The sequence below is a fragment of the Odocoileus virginianus genome, chromosome 20, assembly GCF_023699985.2.
Source record: "Odocoileus virginianus isolate 20LAN1187 ecotype Illinois chromosome 20, Ovbor_1.2, whole genome shotgun sequence".
NCBI classification, from domain to species: domain Eukaryota; kingdom Metazoa; phylum Chordata; class Mammalia; order Artiodactyla; family Cervidae; genus Odocoileus; species Odocoileus virginianus.
Window position 1 is genome coordinate 44882866 of NC_069693.1, and position 19743 is coordinate 44902608.

Genomic DNA, 19743 nt, shown 5'->3' on the forward strand with positions numbered 1-19743 from the left:
ATTTTATTGTGCCATGCCGTCCATTTTGGGGGTGGGGGCCTGAAGGGATGGCGTGCCAAACTGTTTATAACCAAAAGGCCAATAAAAGTGTCTTCCCAAATGAAATGTTGAACTTCTTAAATCTAAGATATCAACTGTGAGGCAAACCCTTATTTTATGTAATGCTAAAGAAGTAAACCAATTAACCTCTAGAATTTTTTATCTTATGCTTGATCAAAAGTTATTTTGATGCAGGTCTGTGAGAGGACACAAGAGGCTGCCTGGTCCCTGGAGAGATCCCCTCCACCAGGAGGACCCATGCAACTCATGGGCCTTTCCAGGCCCAGGTGCAGCCTCTGAGGGAAACTGGTCCTGTGGCATGGGCCCATGTTCAAGGGCTGGGAAAGCATGCCGTGACAGGTGACCTGCTGATCAGGGAGTCTTAATTAAGTGACACGGGGAGCTACACTGTGTGGGTAGAAGCCATCAACAGGACCCAGAGAGCAACTGGCTGGCCTGAGATTGGCGAGTTGGAAATCCCAGGTATCTCAGTCAATACCAGCTCCATGGCAGAGAATGTGGATTCTGTGACTGCCATCTGCCACACCAGTGCCACTGACGACAAGTGGTATGTGAGTTACACACAGGTATCCAACTATGACCCAGACAGCAAGACGCTTATCAACCAAAGGGTCAGCATCTACGACACACCACTTCAGTGTGGGATGGAACTCCTCCCACACATTATTGAGAGAAGTGAAATGAGCTTTCTGACAGTTATCTATGGGCCCTCCAGTGTGCTGATCAGGAGTAAGCCTGGTAACCTAAATGGCGAACTGACTGCTGAGATTGGTTCCAGTGGAGATGGAGTATAGCTCCTATTCCAGATCAGAATCCAAGCGGATCCACAGTGGCTCCTTTCTGAACTCCTCAGAGAAAAAGTTACCCTCCTGAATCTGACCTTGGACCAGATGGGCAGATACAGATACCAGGAAGTTCAGCTCCATGTGCCCCAGCAAAATTTTCACCATCTCAGGATCCTTGCTGATATTTCTCATCATGGTGACAGTAGTAGGTAGTATCCTCTTCTGTGCATTCCTCATCCATACCCTGATAGACATTACTGTGAAAGTCACTCAGTCATGTCCAACTCTTTGCGGCCCCATAGACTATGCAGTCCATGGAATTCTCCAGGCCAGAATACTGGAGTGGGTAGCCATTCCCTCCTCCAGGGGATCTTCCCAACCCAGGGATCGAACACAGGTCTCCCACATTGCAGGTGGATTCTTTACCAGCTGAGCTACCAGGGAAGCCCACCAGGGCAAATCAGCCTACATGACTATCCACCTCAAACCTGGAGGACGAGACCAGATCAGTACCTCCACTTTCTTAGTTTGACACCATGCAATCATCAGATATGCCCCATCTCAACACTGCCAAGGACAGAGAAATGGAACAACCCATACATGCCCAACAACTGGGAACTGCTTAAATGGCATGCAGTACATGTTGAGTGAATCTGTCTTTGTTAGATACCATGCTGGGGAAACCTGCTTACTGATGCAGAGAATGTTCACAACTTGATGCCAAGTTAGAAATGCATAATGCAAACCTGCATCTGATAGGATCATGTTGTGAAAAGTATAGATTAGTTGAATGATATAGATGTAATATTATAGGATATATGTATGTATTTTCCAGTTTTATGTGTTCACACACATGCATATATATATTTTAAGCATATATATATACACCTGTGCAAAAATTGTGGAAAATGTTAACTATCAACAGTGCTATCTCAGTTTTCTTCTTTGCAATTTGTTGTATATTCTGAAGTAGTTTTTTTTCTTCACAAAGTATATGTTGTTCTTATAATTATAAAAGAAAGTAAAGTTAAAACAGCATGAAGTTTTTTAAAAAAAGTTATTTTGATAGAGATTAGTTGGTCACCAAGGACGGGGGGTGGGGACATTGAGAACATACTGTTTAAGGGTACCAGATACAAATAGTAGATAAGTAAGTTCTGGAAACCTGGTGCACAACATAGGGATTATAGTCAACAATACTGTATTACAAACTTTAAAATTGCTAAGAGACTAAATCTTACCTATTCTCACTACAAAAAAGAAACTATAAATATGTGCCATTGTTAGTTAGCACTACTGTAGTTTTTATATGGCAATATATAAATGAGTCAAACCAATACATTATACAACTTAAACTGTGTAATATTATATGTCAATTATATCTCCATAAAAAAAGAAAAACATGTCTTGAACAACTTTTTTAAAAAGTTAGTTTTGACATTTAGACATAGAATCAATGACAATATGAATGGCTATGGCTGATTTCATTCATGTGGATTGATCACCACATCACTAACTGCTGCCTGGTTGATGGTCAAACACTACTGATTGTGAGATGCACATGAATTTCAGAAATACTAAAATGTGAAGAATGAAAAAGTACATCTGAAAGCTAGTGAAAGGTAGCGTCACTTCAGCCAGTCCTCTAGAATGTAGAAACTTTATTTTCTTGGTCTTCTATTGAAGATTTCAGGTATTTAAATCTTCCTAGTTTTAAGAGAAAATACTGAGACAAGTGTTGTTGATTCTCATCTCAATCGTAGGGGTTCTGTGAACATACATATTAAGGATTTGATCTTTATCATTCTATTAAATGGAAAGCAAACTCTAAGTTATATCCTTCCTCAAGAGATGTTTGCTGCTATGGATAAAAGTGAAAAAGTGAAGTCACTCAGTTGTGTCCGACTCTTTGTGACCCCATGGACTTTAGCCAACCGTGCTCCACTGTCCATGGGATTTTCCAGGCAAGAGTACTGGAGTGGGTTGCCATTTCCTTCTCCAGAGGATCTTTCTGACCCAGGGATCAAACCCAACTTTCCCACATTGTAAGCAGACGCTTTACCATCTGAACCACCAGGGAAGTCCTTGCTGCTTGACATAATTTCATAACACTTTAATTTGATATCAGGGCTGTAGAACAACATTTTGGAGTCAGATAGATTTATATTCTGCCACTTACTAGCCGTGTGACTAGGTATATTACATTACCTTCCTAGGCCTCAGTTGCCTTATCTGTAACCTCATCATAGAGTAAATAGAAAACATATAAAGTGTAAAATGTTTGCCTACAATTGCTGTCCAGTAAACCGCTGTTTTGATGAAAATGGTATTCTACTGGAGAGCTGAGAATATGTTCTGTGAAAAGCTGGATGTCAAGCTTGGCAGTAGTGTTGCCAGAGTCTTGCCTGGGGTCAATCTGGCCTGGAAGCGTTGTTTTCTTATAGGTCGTTCCTCAAGAAATGGTTAGGTAGCTTTACTTTCAGACAATGACAGTTAGTGCTAGTAAATGCCATATTGTTCAGTGGCAACAATCTCAGAGCAAAAGGAAAAATTCAGAATGCAGAAAGAATCATTTTGATCATTTGAGAGGGATTTTGAAATAGGAATTCATTACTGAAAGTTGCATGCTCAGTCGCTCAGATGTGTCCAACTCTGTGTCTCTGTTGACTGTAGCCTGCCAAGCTCCTCTGTCCATGGAATTCTCCAACAAGAATACTGGAGTGGGTTGCCATTTCCTCCTCCAGGGGATTTTCCCAACCCAGGGGTTGAACCTGTGTCTCCTGCACTGGGAGGCAGATTCTTTACCACTGAACCACCTGGGAAGCCTAAAGTTTGATGCTGCTGCTGCTAAGTCGCTTCAGTCGTGTCCCACTCTGCAGCCCCATAGACGGAAGCCCACCAGGCTCCCCCTGTCCCTGGGATTCTCCAGGCAAGAACAATGGAATGGGTTGCCATTTCCTTCTCCAATGCATGAAAGTGAAAAGTGAAAGGGAAGTCGCTCAGTCATGTCAGACTCTTAGCGACCCCATGGACTGCAGCCTACCAGGCTCCTCCGTCCATGGGATTTTCCAGGCAAGAGTACTGGAGTGGGTTGCCATTGCCTTCTCCGGCATAAAGGTTAGGAATAGATAAAATTATGCAGTCACCTATGAAATATGTATTGAGTACGTTCTCCGTGTCAGGTGCTCTGCTAGTTCCTGGGAACACAGTGCTTGTATGTTCTAGTGAAGAATGTAGACAAGGGCCTGTCCTTACATTGAGGGGAAGAGTAGGGATACGTTAAAAAAAAAAGTAAACAATTTTTAAGACAAGATATACGTAATTCTACTTTAAGGTTTGCTGGCAAGGGAAGGCTTCTCTGATGTTTCAACTGAGACCTGAATGACAAGGAGTGATTTTTTTTTATCCTTTGGGGCCACTGAACTTCTTGTATATGTGGATTTATAGTTTGCGTCAAATTTGGAAATTTTTTTGACCATTATATCTTTCCCTCTCCTTTGGAGACTCTACTTATACATAGATTAAGCCACTTGAAGTCTCATATCTCACTATTGCTCTCCTCTTTCTTTTCTTTTTTAAAATTGATTTTTAGGTGTTTTTTTTTTTTTTTTGGTATTTCTTTTTGCATAGTTTCCATCACTTTGTCTTCAAGTTCACTAATCTTTTCTTCTGCAACATTTAACCTGCCTTTAATCCCATCCAGTGTATTTATCATCTCAGATGTTGAAGTTTTAATCTCTAGAATTTCATTTTGAGATTTTAAAAAGTCTTCATGTCTCTACTTAATACATTCTACTTTTTCTCTAGCCATCTGGAACCTGGAGCAGTCATTGGGTTCACCTGTCCTATCTCTCACACATCACTGTCCTTTACTACCTGATGGCTCACATCTTGAGAACTGTTCTTTCATATATTTTTTGTCCAGATTTTTAGTTGTTTCAGACAGTAAATCCAGTCTTTACCCCATCTTGGCTGAAAGTAGAAGTATCCTGCCTCTATTATTTAACTCATAATTATTCTCAGGCTTAAATATAGATTAAAAGGCTACTTATTGGTTTTAACCAGTTGCTATCAGTAGAAAACACATTACAGTCTGATTGTATATGTTTTCCTGATATGTGATAAAGCACATGCCATCTCTTTGGTCTCTGAACTAATCTTTGTTCAGAATCTATTAAAAATATAACCATCAAAAAGCTTTAATATTTCTTTTTTTAATTAAAAAAATCCTGTTGTTTTAAACCAGTAAGAGAAATCTGCTGCAGAGACTTTTGGTATTTATTATGCTATTAGAGTATCACATTCCTGGGCTGAACTGCTTGCCAGATGTAGTTATAAAACATTTTTATGGCATTATACAAGGGCCAAGGGTTTTAGAAGGCTTATTTTACTTTTTTATGTGGGTTAAGATGAGGGTTTTTTTTTAAGTTGTGGTTAAAGTCCACATAACAAAGTTAACCATTTAAAAAAAATTTATTTTAAGTGAAACAAGAATGAATATTTTTAATGATAAAAGGTACAATTCACAAAGAGGATCATAAATCATTAGACACCTTAAAAACAAAGAAACAAAGATACATAAAGCAAAAATCAGAAGAAATATAAGAAAAAATATATAATCATAGTGAGACATGTTAACACTTATCTGAGAATATTTTATCCAGTGCAGAAAAAATAAGAATAGGAGTATCTTGAATGATGTCATAATAATTTAAATATATTATATTTAATTAATTTGTATTAATATATCCTACACAAATAATTTAAAATTTTGTATCTCATGTGTTATTAAATGTTCATAGGACATTTAGAAAATCTGACAAAAAGATAAACATTACTAAATTTCAAAAAGTAGAATTCTTTTCTATGTGTGTGATTTAGTTATACATAGACATGTATGCTATTTTTGAAATTATTTTCCATCAGGTTATTACAGGATAATGAATATAGTTCCCTGTGCTATACAGTAAAACTTTGTTGCTTGTTGCATATCTATTTTTTTAACTAGAAACCTAACATTCTATTCATACTGAGTCAAATAAGTGGAATCTAAACATCATAAATTTTTTAGTTAGGCAAAAATTCATATGTTTTCTAAAATATGTATATTATGCCTATTATTTATGTATATTTATATAAAAGTTTTTGTACTATGCTTGATAAAGGTTTGAAAAAGAGCATCAACAGAAAAGAGACAGAGAAATTGGAAAATATAAGCTAAATGAAATGAAAGCACTGAATATGAAATAGAAAAAGTGAAACAAATTAGATAAATGTAAAAGATCTTCATACAGTCCAGTGTTTAAACATGGATACTCATTAGAAACATCCCTGGAGTTCTGGCCAAAAAAAACCAATCAATACACGGGTATTTGTATTTTTCAAAAAACTCCAAGATAATTCTGTTATGTATCTGGATTTTAAAAAGTGATTACAAGTTTTTCTATTAAATGCTAGTTTGGGTGATACAGAATTCTATAATTTTTCTGTTGACCAATCATGATATGATGGTCAGTCAGTTCAGTTACTCAGGTGTGTCTGACTCTTTCTGACCTCATGGACTGCAGCACACCAGGCTTCCCTGTCCATCACTAACCCATGCAGCTTGCTTGAACTCAAGTCCATTGAGTCAGTGATGCCACCCGATCATCTCATACTCTGTTGTCCCCTTCTCCTCCTGCCTTCAAGTCTTTCCCAGCGTTAGGGTCTTTTCCAGTGGGTCAGTTCTTCACATCAGGTGGCCAAAGTATTGGAGTTTCAGCTTCAGCATCAGTCCTTCCAATGAATATTTGGGGTTGATTTCCTTTAGGATTGACTGGTTTGATCTCCTTGCAGTCCAAGAGATTCTCAAGAGTCTTCTCCAACACCACAGTTTGAAAACATCAATTCTTCGGAGCTCAGCTTTCTTTAAGGCCCAGCACTCACATCCATACATGACTACTGGAAAAACCATAGCTTTGACTAGATGGACCTTTGTCGGTAAAGTAATGTCTCTGCATTTTCATATGCTATCTAGGTTTGTCATAGTTTTTCCTCCAAGGAGCAAGCATCTTTTAATTTCATGGCTGTAGTCACCATCTGCAGTGATTTTGGAGTCCAGGAAAATAAAGTCTCTCACTGTTTCCATTGTTTCCCCATCTATTTGCCATGAAGTGATAGGACCGGATGCCATGATCTTCATTTTATGAATGTTGAGTTTTAAGCCAGAATTTTACTCTCCTCTTTCACTTTCATCAAGAGGCTCTTTAGTTCCTCTTCACTTTCTGCCATAAGAGTGGTGTCATCTGCATACCTGCATATCTGAGGTTACTGATATTTCTCCCAGCAATGTTGAATCCCACCTGGGATTTCGCATGATGTACTCTGCATGTAAGTTAAATAAGCAAGTTGACAATATGCAGCCTTGATGTATTCCTTCCCCAATTTGGAATCAGTCTGTTGTTCCGTGTCCAGTTCTAACTGTTGCTTCTTGACCTGCATACAGATTTCTCAGGTGGCAGGTAAGGTGATCTGGTATTCCTATCTCTTTTAGAATTTTCCACAGTTTGTTGTGATCCACACAGTCAAAGGCTTTAGTATAGTCAATGAAGCAGAAGTAGATGTTTTTCTGAAACTCTCTTGCTTTTTCTGTGATCCAACAGATGTTGGAAATTTGATTTCTGGTTCCCCTGCTTTTTCTAAATCCACTTTGTTCATCAGGAAGCTCTCGGTTCGTGTACTGTTGAAGCCTAGCTTGGAGAATTTTGAGCATTACTTTGCTAACATGTGAGATGAGTGCAATTGTGGGGTAGTGGAACATTCTTTGGCATTGCCTTTCTTTGGAATTGGAATGAAAACGGACCTTTTCCAGTCCTGTGGCCACTGCTGAGTTTTCCAAATTTGCTGGCATATTGAGTGCAGCACTTTCACAGCATCATATTTTAGGATTTGAAATAGCTCAACTGGAATTCCATCACCTCCACTAGTTTGTTTGTTGTGATGCTTCCTAAGGGCCACTTGACTTTGCACTCCAGGATGTCTGGCTCTAGGTAAATGATCACACCATCATGGTTATCTGGGTCATTCAGATCTTTTTTGTATAGTTCTGTGTGTTCTTGCCTCCTCCTCTTAATATCTTCTGCTTCTATTAAATCCGTACCATTTCTGTCCTTTATTGTGCCCATCTTTGCTTGAAATGTCCCCTTGGTGTCTCTAATTTTCTTGAAGAAATCTCTAGTCTTTCCCATTCTATTTTTTTTTTCTCTCTCTCTATTTCTCTGCGTTGATCACTTTATCTCTCCTTGCTATTCTTTGGAACTCTGCATTCAGATGGGCATAGCTTTCATTTTCTCCTTTGCCTTTTGCTTCTCTTTTTTCTCAGCTATTTGTAAGGCCTCCTCAGACAACCATTTTACCTTTTTCATTTTTTCTTGGGGATGGTCTTGATCACTGCCTCCTGTACAATATTATAAACATCTGCCATAGTTCTTCAGGCACTCTATCAGATCTAATCCCTTGAATCTATTTGTCACTTTACTGTATAATTGTAAGGGATTTGATTTAGGTCATACATTAATGGCCTAGTGGTTTTCCCTACTTTCTTCAATTTATATTTGAATTTTGCAATAAGGAGTTCATGATCTGAGCCACAGTCAGCTTCTGGTCTTGTTCTTGCTGACTGTATAGAGGTTCTCCATCTTTGGTTGCAAAGAATATAATCAATCTGATTTCAGTCGTCACCATCTGGTGATGTCCATGTATAGAGCTGTCTCTTGTGTTGTTGGAAGAGGGTGTTTTCTATGACCAGTGTGTTCTCTTGGCAAAACTCTATTAGCTTTTGCCCTGCTTCATTCCGTACTCCAAGGCCAAACTTGCCTGTTACTTCAGGTATCTCTTGACTTCCTACTTTTGCATTCCAGTCCCCTGTGTGAAAAGAACATCTTTTTTTTTGTATTAGTTCTAGGAGGTCTTGTAGGCCTTCATAGAACTGTTCAACTTCAACTTCTTCAGCATTAGTGGTTGGGGCTTATAGACTTGGATTCCTGTGATAATAAATGATTTGTCTTGGAAATGAACAGAGATCATCTGTCACTTTTGAAATTGCACCCAAGTACTGCATTTCGGACTCTTTTGTTGACTATGAGAGCTACTGCATTTCTTCTAAGGGTTTCTTGCCCACAGTAGTAGATATAATGGTCATCTGAATTAAATTAGCCCATTCCAGTCCATTTAGTTTACTGATTCCTAAAATGTCAATGTTCACTCTTCCCATCTCCTGTCTGACCACTTTCAATTTACCTTGATTCATGGACCTAACATTCTAGGTTCTTATGCAGTATTGTCCGAAAGCATCCGACTTTCCTTCCATCACCAGTCACATCCACAACTGGGAGTTGTTTTCGCTTTGGCTCAGCCTCTCATTCTTGCTGGAGCTCTTTCTCCACTCATCTCCAGTAACATATTGGGACCTACCAACCTGGGGAGTTCATCTTTCAGTGTTATACCTTTTTGCCTTTTCATACTGCTCATGGGGTTCTCAAGGCAAGAATACTGAAGTGGTTTGCCATCCCCTTCTTCAGTGGACCATGTTTTGTCAGAACTCTCCACCGTGACCTGTCCATCTTAGATGGCCCTACATGGCATGGCTCATAGTTTCATTGAGCCAGACCAGGTTGTGATCCAAGTGATTAAGTGAGTATTAGTTACATAATCACGATAGTAAAAGATGTTTATCAGTTTTAGCAATCAATAGCCAGACAAAAAATGGGTAGCCTTTCCCTTCTGCAGGGGATCTTTCCAACCCAGGGATCGAACCCAGGTCTCCCACATTACAGGCATATTCTTTACCAGCTGAACCACAAGGGAAGCCCCACATAATCACTATAGTGAAAGATGTTTGTCAGTTTTCACAATCAATAGCCAGACAAAAAAGATAATTACAATTTCAAGCCATAATGGGAACATGATTACCTTAGCAATATAAAATAATTACATATAATTTGGGGGGGTCAAGCAAAGTGTTGTGGCAAGTGGAACTGTGTACATGCACATGTTTTCATCTGCTCAGCCAGTCTGTGTCTTTTGGTTGGTGCATTTAATCCATTTACATTGAAGGTCATTATCGATATGTATGATCCTATTACCATTTTCTTATGTTTGGGGTTTATTTTCTGTAGGTAGGTCTTTTCCTTCTCTTATTTTCTGCCTAGAGAATTTCCTTTAACATTTCTTGTGAAGCTGGTTTTGTGGTGGTGAATTGTCTTAACTTTTGCTTGTCTGGAAAGCTTTTCATTTCTCCATCAAATCTGAAGGAAAGCCTTGCTGGGCAGAGTATTCTTGGTTATAGGTTCTTCCCTTTTATCACTTTAAATATGTCATCCCATTCCCTTCTGTGTTGTAGTGTTTCTGTTGAGAAATTGGCTGACAGCCTGATAGGAGTCACCTTGTGTGTTAATTGTCATTTTTCCTTATTGCTTTTAATATTTTATCTTTGTCTTTAATTTTTGTCTATTTGATTACTGTGTGTCTCAGTGTGTTCCTCCTTGGGTTCATCCTGCTTGGGACTGTCTGTGCTTCCTGGACTTGGTTGATTATTTCTTTTCCCACATTAGGGAAGTTTTCAGCTAATATCTCTTCAAATATTTTTCAAGTCCTTTTCTCTCTCTTCTTCTGGGACCCCTATAATGCAAACATTCATGTGTTTAACACTTCCCTGGTGACTCAGAAGGCAAAGAATTTGCCTGCAGTGCAGGAGATCTGGGTTCGATCCCTGGCTCAGGGAGACCCCCCTGGAGAAGGAAATGGCAGCCCTCTCCGGCATTGTTGCCTGGAGAATTCCATGGACAGAGGGACCTGGCAGGCTACAGTCCATGGTTTTGCAAAGAGTCCTATATGGCCATGCAACTGACATTTTCACTTTCAGAGGTCTCTTTATTGTTGTTCAGTCATAACAACACTACTGTTGCTCAGTTGTACTGACTCTTTGCACAAGAGTGCAAAAAAGACATGGATTGCAGCATGTCAGGCTTCCCTGTCCTTGGCCATCTCCCAGAGTTTGCTCAAACTTATGTCCATTAAGTCAGTGATGCCATCCAACCATCTTATCCTCTGTCATCCCCTCGTCCTCCTGCCTTCAATCTTTCCCAGCATCAAGGTCTTTTCCAATGAGTAGGCTCTTCACATCAGGTCTCTTAGACTGTCTTCATTTCTTTCCATTTTTTTTTTTTTTCTATATTCTGTTCTGCAGCAGTGATTTCCACCATTCTGTTCTCCAGGTCATTTATCTGTGCTTCTGCCTCAATTATTCAGCTGTGGATTCCTTCTTGTGTATTATTCATTTCTGTTTGTTCGTTAGTGCTTGTAGGTCTTTGGTAAACATTTCTTGCATCCTCTCAATCTTTGCCTCCATTCTTTTTCCAAGATCCTGAATCATATCCACTGTCATTATTCTGAATTCCTTTTCTAGAAGTTGCCTATTTCCACTTCATTTAGTTGTTTTTCTGGGATTTTATCTGTCCCTTCATCTGGGAATTAACTTTCTGCTTTTTCATGCTGATAAACTTTCTGTAATGTGGTTTTGTTTTATTTGTTGTGTGATTGTGGTTCTTCTTGCTTCTTCTGTCTGCCTTCTGATGGAGGAGGCTAAGGAAAGCTTAGCTTCCTGATGGGAAGGACTGGTGGTAGGAAAAACTGGATGTTGCTCTGGTGGGCTCTGCTTTACTTGCTCAGTAAAGCTTTAATCCAATTAAAGGGACGGGTTACTCTCCCTTCCTGGTAGTTTTTTGACCTGAGACAACCCAACCCTGAGGTCTTTGGGCTCTATGCTTGGGTTAATGGGGAACTCCAAAAGGGTTTATGCCAAGGGGGACCTTCCCAGACAGCTGCTGCCAGTCCCCCCGTCACTGTGGTGAGCCCCTGCTGACCCATGTCTCCACAAGAGACCCCCCAACACTAGCAGGTAGTTTTGGTTCAGTTTCCTGTGGAGTCACTGCTCCTTTCTTCTGGGTCTTGGTGCATGCAAGGTTTTGTTTGTGCCATCCAAGACTGGAGTCTGTTTTCCCCGGTCCTATGGAAGTCTTGTAATCAAATCCTGCTGGCGGGTTAATGGGGAACTCCAAAAGGGTTTATGCCAAAGGGGACCTTCCCAGACAGCTGCTGCCAGTCCCCCCGTCACTGTGGTGAGCCCCTGCTGACCCATGTCTCCACAAGAGACCCCCCAACACTAGCAGGTAGTTTTGGTTCAGTTTCCTGTGGAGTCACTGCTCCTTTCTTCTGGGTCTTGGTGCATGCAAGGTTTTGTTTGTGCCATCCAAGACTGGAGTCTGTTTTCCCCGGTCCTATGGAAGTCTTGTAATCAAATCCTGCTGGCATTCGTGGTCAGATTCCTTGGGGATTCCCAGTCCCTTTGTCGGATCCCCAGGCTGGGGAGCCTGATGTGGGGTTCTGAACCTTCACAATGGTGGGAGAACTTCTTTGGTATTACTGTTCTCCAGTTTGTGGGTCACCCAGCTGGAGGGTATGGGATTTGATTTTATCATGATTGTGCCCCTCCTACTGTCTTGCTGTGGCTTCTTCTTTGTCTTTGGATGCAGGGTACCTTTTTCAGATGGGTTCTGGTGTCCTCCTGTGGATGGTTGTTCAACAGCTAGTTGTGATTTTGGTGCTCTCACAGGAGGAGATGAGCACACAGTCTTCTATTCTGCCATCTGAACTGGAATTTACAAAATTTACCCTTTTAAGTGTATAATTCAGTGACATAAAATACATACACAATGATGTATAAAAATCACCACTATTTCTTAACTTTTTCATCACCCCAAAGAAATTCTGTACGCATCAGAATAACTCCCCATTCCCTCCTCCACCCACCTCCTGGTAATCTTTGTTCTGCTTTCTGTCTTAATGAGTTTGCCTTGTCTAGGTACCTCATGTAAGTAGAATCATATTAATATATTTGTCCTTTGCGTGCTCAGTTGCTCAGTCATGTCCAGTTCTGCTGCTGCTGCTGCTAAGTCACTTCAGTCGTGTCCGACTCTATGAGACCCCATAGATGGCAGCCCACCAGGCTCCTCCATCCTTGGGATTCTCCAGGCAAGAACACTGGAGTGGATTTCCATTTCCTTCTCCAGTGCATGCATGCATGCTAAGTTGCTTCAGTCGTGTCCGACTGTGTGCGACCCCATGGACAGCAAACCACCAGGCTCCTCTGTCCACGGGACTCTCCAGGCAAGAATACTGGGGTGGGTTGCCATTTCCTTCTCCAGTCCAGTACTACAACCTCATGAACTGTAGCCTATCAAGCTCCTCTGTCCACAGAAATTTCCAGGCAAGGATACTGGAGTGGTTATTATATCCTTCTTCAGGGGATCTTCCTGACCCAGGGATCTAACCCACACCTCTTGCGTCTCCTGCATTGGCAGGCGGGTTCTTTACCACTGTGCCGCATGGGAAGCCCCGCATTTGGCCTTTAGTATCTAGCTTGCTACACTTAGAATAATACTTAATTCATCTATACTGTAGTGTGTATCAGAATTTTATTCCATCTTAAAAGGCTGAATGATATCCCCTTGTATGTATATAACACATTTTGTTTATTCATTTGTTGATGGACACTTCATTTATTTCTACCTTTTGGCTATGAACTGAGTGTATATGTTCATATATTTATGTATTCTGTGATCATGAGTATATAAGTATCTACTTTCAGTTCTTTTGGGTGTGTTCCTAGGAGTGGAATTGCTGAATCACATGGTAATTTTATGTTTAATTTTGAGAAATCACCAAACTGTTTTACATAGTGGCTGCACCATTTTACATTCCTACCAGCAATGCACAAAGGTGCCAGTTTCTCCACATCCTCACCAGTACTTATTTTTCTTCTTTTCCTTCTCTCTTTCTTCCTTCCATTTTTAAAAATAGAACCCATTCTATTGGGGGTGAAGTTGTATCTCTTTGTGTCTTTGATTTTCATTTCCCTAATGACTAGTGATACTGAACATTTTTTCATGTGTTTACTGTCTGTTGTATATTTATTCAAATCCTTTGTGCATCTGTGTTTGTTTATTTTTTAAAATTTATTATTTATTTATTTATTTATTTGGCTGCGCTAGATCTTAATTGCGGCACAGGGGATCTTTTTGTTCGAGCTTGTGGGATCTTTAGTTGTGGCATATGGGATCTGGTACCCCGACTAGGGATCGAATCTGGGTCCCTTGCATTGGGAGCACAGAGTCTTAGCTACTGGACCACAAGGGAAGTCCTCCTTTGCCCATGTTTTGAATTGGTTTGCTGATTTAGAGGGAGAGCTATATGCCCAAATCTATCTGTTCTTCAAAGATCTTCTGGGAGTTTTGATGTTCATCTGGTATTTTATGTCTAACATATCTAGAAAGTGCCCCACAGGAAATTTTTTCATGTTTCAGTGACAATGGTGTCACATATATGGCAGATCTTCCTTTGTAATAGATGAAGCAGACAATGATTCCAAGTTGCTTCCCATGTACCTGGGCTGTTTTCAGTGTTCTCCTGTTTCTGTATGGCATACTTCCAGAAAAGAATCATTGGCCAGACTGATTGGAAGTGATTTGTGTGTGACTCCCAAGGCTTCAGTGTTAAACTTCACTTTCCTTTGGGCTTGAAATTTTTATTTCAGTGAACAAAAACATCTTCACTCTTTGACTTGCAAATGAGAAATTCATTTCTGATTGAAAATTAATTTCATTTTCTAATTGAAATTCATTTTATAATTTGAAATTCATTCATATTCAATCTCACATGTCATAATTGAGAGAATCTGCTTCTGTTCCAGCAATGTCAGCTCTGACACAAGTTTGCCACATGCTCTTTTAACTTAAAAGCTATAATACAACCCAAGAGCTAAGTAAATTCAGTGCTAGAGATACTGATAAATGCAACTAACTTCTGACCTTTATCAGGAAGCTCAAGGTTAAAACTTTGTGTGGTTTTGAGGCTGTAGAATTATAAAGCACATTTAAAAGTGTCAAACATGTTTGTAACAAAAGAATCAATTGAACACATCTGAGTACATTTCTTTATGTCTTTTATGGTAGTGCTAACATGTGGGTTCAATTAAAAGGAACAATAGCAGAAACGATAGAAAAGAACTACCATATATGGAGTACTCACTACACCCCAGGCACCATGCCAAATGTTTTCCAGGTATGATGGTGTTTAAAGATTACAAATCAGGAAAATGAAGCTCTTAAGATACTAGAAAGTTGCTCAGGTCACACACTTGGTAAATGGCAGAGACTGGATATAAAGTCAGATCAGTGTGACTCTATAACAGAAATACAACAGCTGGATGGAGGAAAAACAAAGAAATACATTTCAAATAGTTTAATATTATTGTGACTGGCTGAAGGCAAAAGAGATGTCATCTAGAAAATAGGAGATTTAAGTAGATAGACTTTTTCTTTAAACTGTGTTGGAAATGTTTCATAAAAATGTGGAAAGCCAAGTGCTCATCGTAAACTTCTTGATTGATGCTAGCATCTTCTTTAAGTGTGTTGCAGTTTTTCTTTTCATTTTCAAATTTTGGATTAAAATTCTTTATGTTTTGATTGGCTTTTGTATTGTCTATTGTTCCCTCCTCATTGGCCTTACTGCTTATTTCTGAACAAAATGCTACTTCAAATGTTTCCTTTCCTAATTCTTACCATGCCCCCATCTTTCAACTCAAAGCCTTTCCCTAAACCTGCCTTTAATGGATTCAGTTTCCTCATTTGAGGTTTGAAAGTCTCCAGTTAATATATCTTTGTCTATATTATAGTTTTTGGTTCTTGACATCCATACGTTTGAGACTTTTGTCTTATAGTTCCTCATTTGTGATCTTTTTTGTTTTCCTTTTGTTTGTTTTTGGCTTTTTTCTACCCTGTCTTTTTTAATTTGTGACCCTTTTCTTTAGGTCAAAGCCTAAAGAAAGAAGTTTCTAGAATCTCTCTTACTAAACCAATTTTCAACTTCCTAAAATGTAAAAACTAGTTTTTTCAAATTGATCATAAATCTGCTCTTGGATCAATCAGTCATGACCAGTAGGGTCGTGACCAGAATCCCATCATACAAAATGGCTGCTGGGAGTCTGCTGATACAGACTCTGTTAGGGGCATTCCTAGAAAAGGCAAGATGTTTACTAGCCAGGTACTCATCCAAGAGGTGCCTTCTACATTCTGTAGACCAGCGCATAGGAAAATATTATGATGTCCTTGTAAACAAGATGCAGAAACATAAACTGAATCCTGGGGAATTCGGTGCAATTGTAAGTATTTGAACAACCAAATGCAAAGAAGGTTCACTGATGTTACCCTGCAGGTAGGTCATTAGTGATGAGCTGGAAGGCTCTGCTCAACCTGCCCTGATTTTGGCATTTCTCTCAGTGATTCAGATGAGCTCTCACTAGAATGCAAGTGCCTACATGAACAGAGGCTATGGCCCTGGCTTTCTTGTCGCTATCAGGCCACATTAAGAAAGTGATAGTCGTTTGTCATTTTCTGACCACCCTCAACTCCCCTTCCAGAGTATATTATCCTCCAGTCTTAAAACAACTGTCTAGAGCTCCCCTGGGAATAAGTAATGCCAAGATAGGGAAATGGCTGGAGTTCACTAGTCTCCCCTACCCCTACTCCCAACCTTTTCTCTATTCTCTTTTCCTGGGATGCCATTTACTGAACATTAGGCTTTTGGATTTCATCTGTTCTTTCACATTTCTCTCTTTTCATCCTATGATGTAGGAGATTTCCTCCCTTTTATATTGCAATTTGTTAACATTTTACTTCTGTTATCACATTTTAAATCTCTAATTGCTTCTCTAATTATTCTTTTTTAAATCTTATGTTTTTATAAAAATCTTTCTTAACTCTCTTGAGTCAGCTTTTATTCTATTCCCTGATTATTTTTGTTTCCTCCAGAATTTGTTTTTCACATTTACATATCTTGACCTTTCCCTCTCTAGCTGCTGGATCTGCCATTATTTTGGTGATCTTTGCTTACCTGCTCATATTTAAGAAAGAAGGTCCACGTAAGTGGTGTGACATCTCTCCACTGATAATTCTGACTGGGTGCTCTGGACGTGAGATGGGAGAGTTGAGTGGAAGGTCATTTTTAGGCTGAGCTCACCTGATGGCCAGAATGAGAACTTTACTGTGAGATGTAAAGCTGATGACTGAAATCCTTAGATCTCCAGTGTGGAGAACTGTCTCATTTGTTTAGAGAAGAGCTGTCTGGGGCTTGTTTGCTTTTCCTGAGGGTAAAGGCCAGTTGCCTGTACTTACTACATGTGAGGGAGGGACGGGAGGGTGGAAGTGGATGGTGGAGAAAAGCAGGTGGGTACAGTTGATCCGCCCTCAGAGCTTGCTGGATTCCCTGGGCTGACTGGCAGCCATTCTCTGCAACCCTCACAGCTTGTCCCGGGCTGGCCGTCTAAGACATCCTTTACCTGTAAGCCCTCTTCCATCAACTTTCTGGCTTCCAGATATATGCCAGCTGTCTCATCCCCAAGTGACACCTCCTTACTCTGTCTCCATTAGATATGAGTTCATTCCTTTGTGTGCTTCTGTTCCTTTTGTACAGAGTCAAGGCAGAGAGAGCATCTCTGGTTCATTAATAAAAAACAGTAATACACATTTACTGTTTGTTATCCTGCAAGTAATATTTCTAGCAAAAGAACTGTAAATTAATGTAATGGTCCATTAAAATAAACAAATAATTTTTTGTAAGTTAAAAAAGTATACAAGTAACACATAAAAACATGCTTCTTATAGAAATGCAAATACAGAAACACGTGGATTATAAAGAGAATTTGGCTTTTCCCTTATTTTTTTCCCCAACACAGTTCTGCTCTTTCCCCAGGAAGTAGCTGCTGTTAGCTACTTGCTATGTATCCTTGACTATTGCTAATGTATTTGTATATCTGTATGTGTCTGGTTATCAGGCTGTTTGTACTTTTTATTCAGATAGGATCAAGTTTCATACATTGTTTTGTGAATTTTAACTCAACCATATGTCTTGGTTAGCTTTTCATGGTAGCTGTACACCTATCATTATTTCCTCTGCTGGTTGCCATTGAAGGAGTCTGGAGTTTTGTTTTGTTTTTTTTTCCAAAAGGCAAAATCTATTACTTTCCTGTTTCTTTGACCCTTAGCATGCTTTCCACTCAAACTGTCATAACTGTAAAGAATCCCAGTGAATTAAACTGAAAAAAATGAGACTGGATGAAATATAGCAAATTGAATAGATCATAACATGTGGTAATATTTAGAGGTATAGTACTAAAACTTCTTTATTAAAATTCATATTATCCTACCTCAGGTAGTGAATGGAACAAAATCAGATCACAGTTATTTTGCTTACAGTTAAGAAGGCAAATCAGCTTGAATGTCATCTCTCAAACGTACTAGTAACAAATGTCCAGGCTTAAAACATCCTAATTTTTTTCCTACTGTTCTTTTCCTACTATTCCCTGCCTGTTTTTCTGGTTTATTCACCATGTTTTAAGTTCTTGATTTATTCCTTGTTCTTTTTGTTATAGGTCTTGAAATTGGAATCAGTTTAACCTCAAAAAAATAATCAGTGTTAATTTTCAGATGAATCCTCTTTATAACAGTGTATAAGAATATCTATGACATCTAACACCATACACAAAAATAAACTCAAAATGGATTAAAGATCTAAATATAAGACCAGAAACTATAAAACTCCTAGAGGAGAACATAGGCAAAACGCTCTCCGACATAAATCACAGCAGGATCCTCTATGACCCACATCCCAGAATTTTAGAAATAAAAGCAAAAATAAACAAATGGGACCTAATGAAACTTAAAAGCTTTTGCACAACAAAGGAAACTATAAGCAAGGTGAAAAGACAGCCCTCAGATTGGGAGAAAATACTAGCAAACGAAGCAACAGACAAAGGATTAATCTCAAAAATATACAAGCAACTCCTCCAGCTCAACTCCAGAAAAATAAATGACCCAATCAAAAAATGGGCCAAAGAACTCAACAGACATTTCTCCAAGGAAGACATACAGATGGCTAACAAACACATGAAAAGATGCTCAACATCACTCATTATCAGAGAAATGCAAATCAAAACCACAATGAGGTACCATTATCCGCCGGTCAGGATGGCTGCTATCCAAAAGTCTACAAGCAATAAATGCTGGAGAGGGTGTGGAGAAAAGGGAACCCTCTTACACTGTTGGTGGGAATGCAAATTAGTACAGCCACTATGGAAAACAGTGTGGAGATTTCTTAAAAAGCTGGAAATAGAACTGCCATATGACCCAGCAATCCCACTTCTGGGCATACACACCAAGGAAACCAGATCTGAAAGAGACACGTGCACCCCAATGTTCATCGCAGCACTGTTTATAATAGCCAGGACATGGAAGCAACCCAGATGCCCATCAGCAGACGAATGGATGAGGAAGCTGTGGTACATATACACCATGGAATATTACTCAGCCATTAAAAAGAATTCATTTGAATCAGTTCTAATGAGATGGATGAAACTGGAGCCCATTATACAGAGCAAAGTAAGCCAGAAAGATAAAGACCATTACAGTATACTAACACATATATATGGACTTTAGAAAGATGGTAACGAGAACCCTATATGCAAAACAGAAAAAGAGACTCAGATGTATAGAACAGACTTGTGGACTCTGTGGGAGAAGGCGAGGGTGGGATGTTTCAAGAGAACAGCATTGAAACATGTATATTATCTAGGGTGAAACAGATCACCAGCCCAGGTTGGGTGCATGAGACAAGTGCTCGGGCCTGGTGGACTGGGAAGACCCAGAGGGATCGGGTGGAGAGGGAGGTGGGAGGGGGGACTGGGATGGGGAATACATCCCAGGGGGGAATACATGTAAATCCATGGCTAATTCATTTCAATGTATGA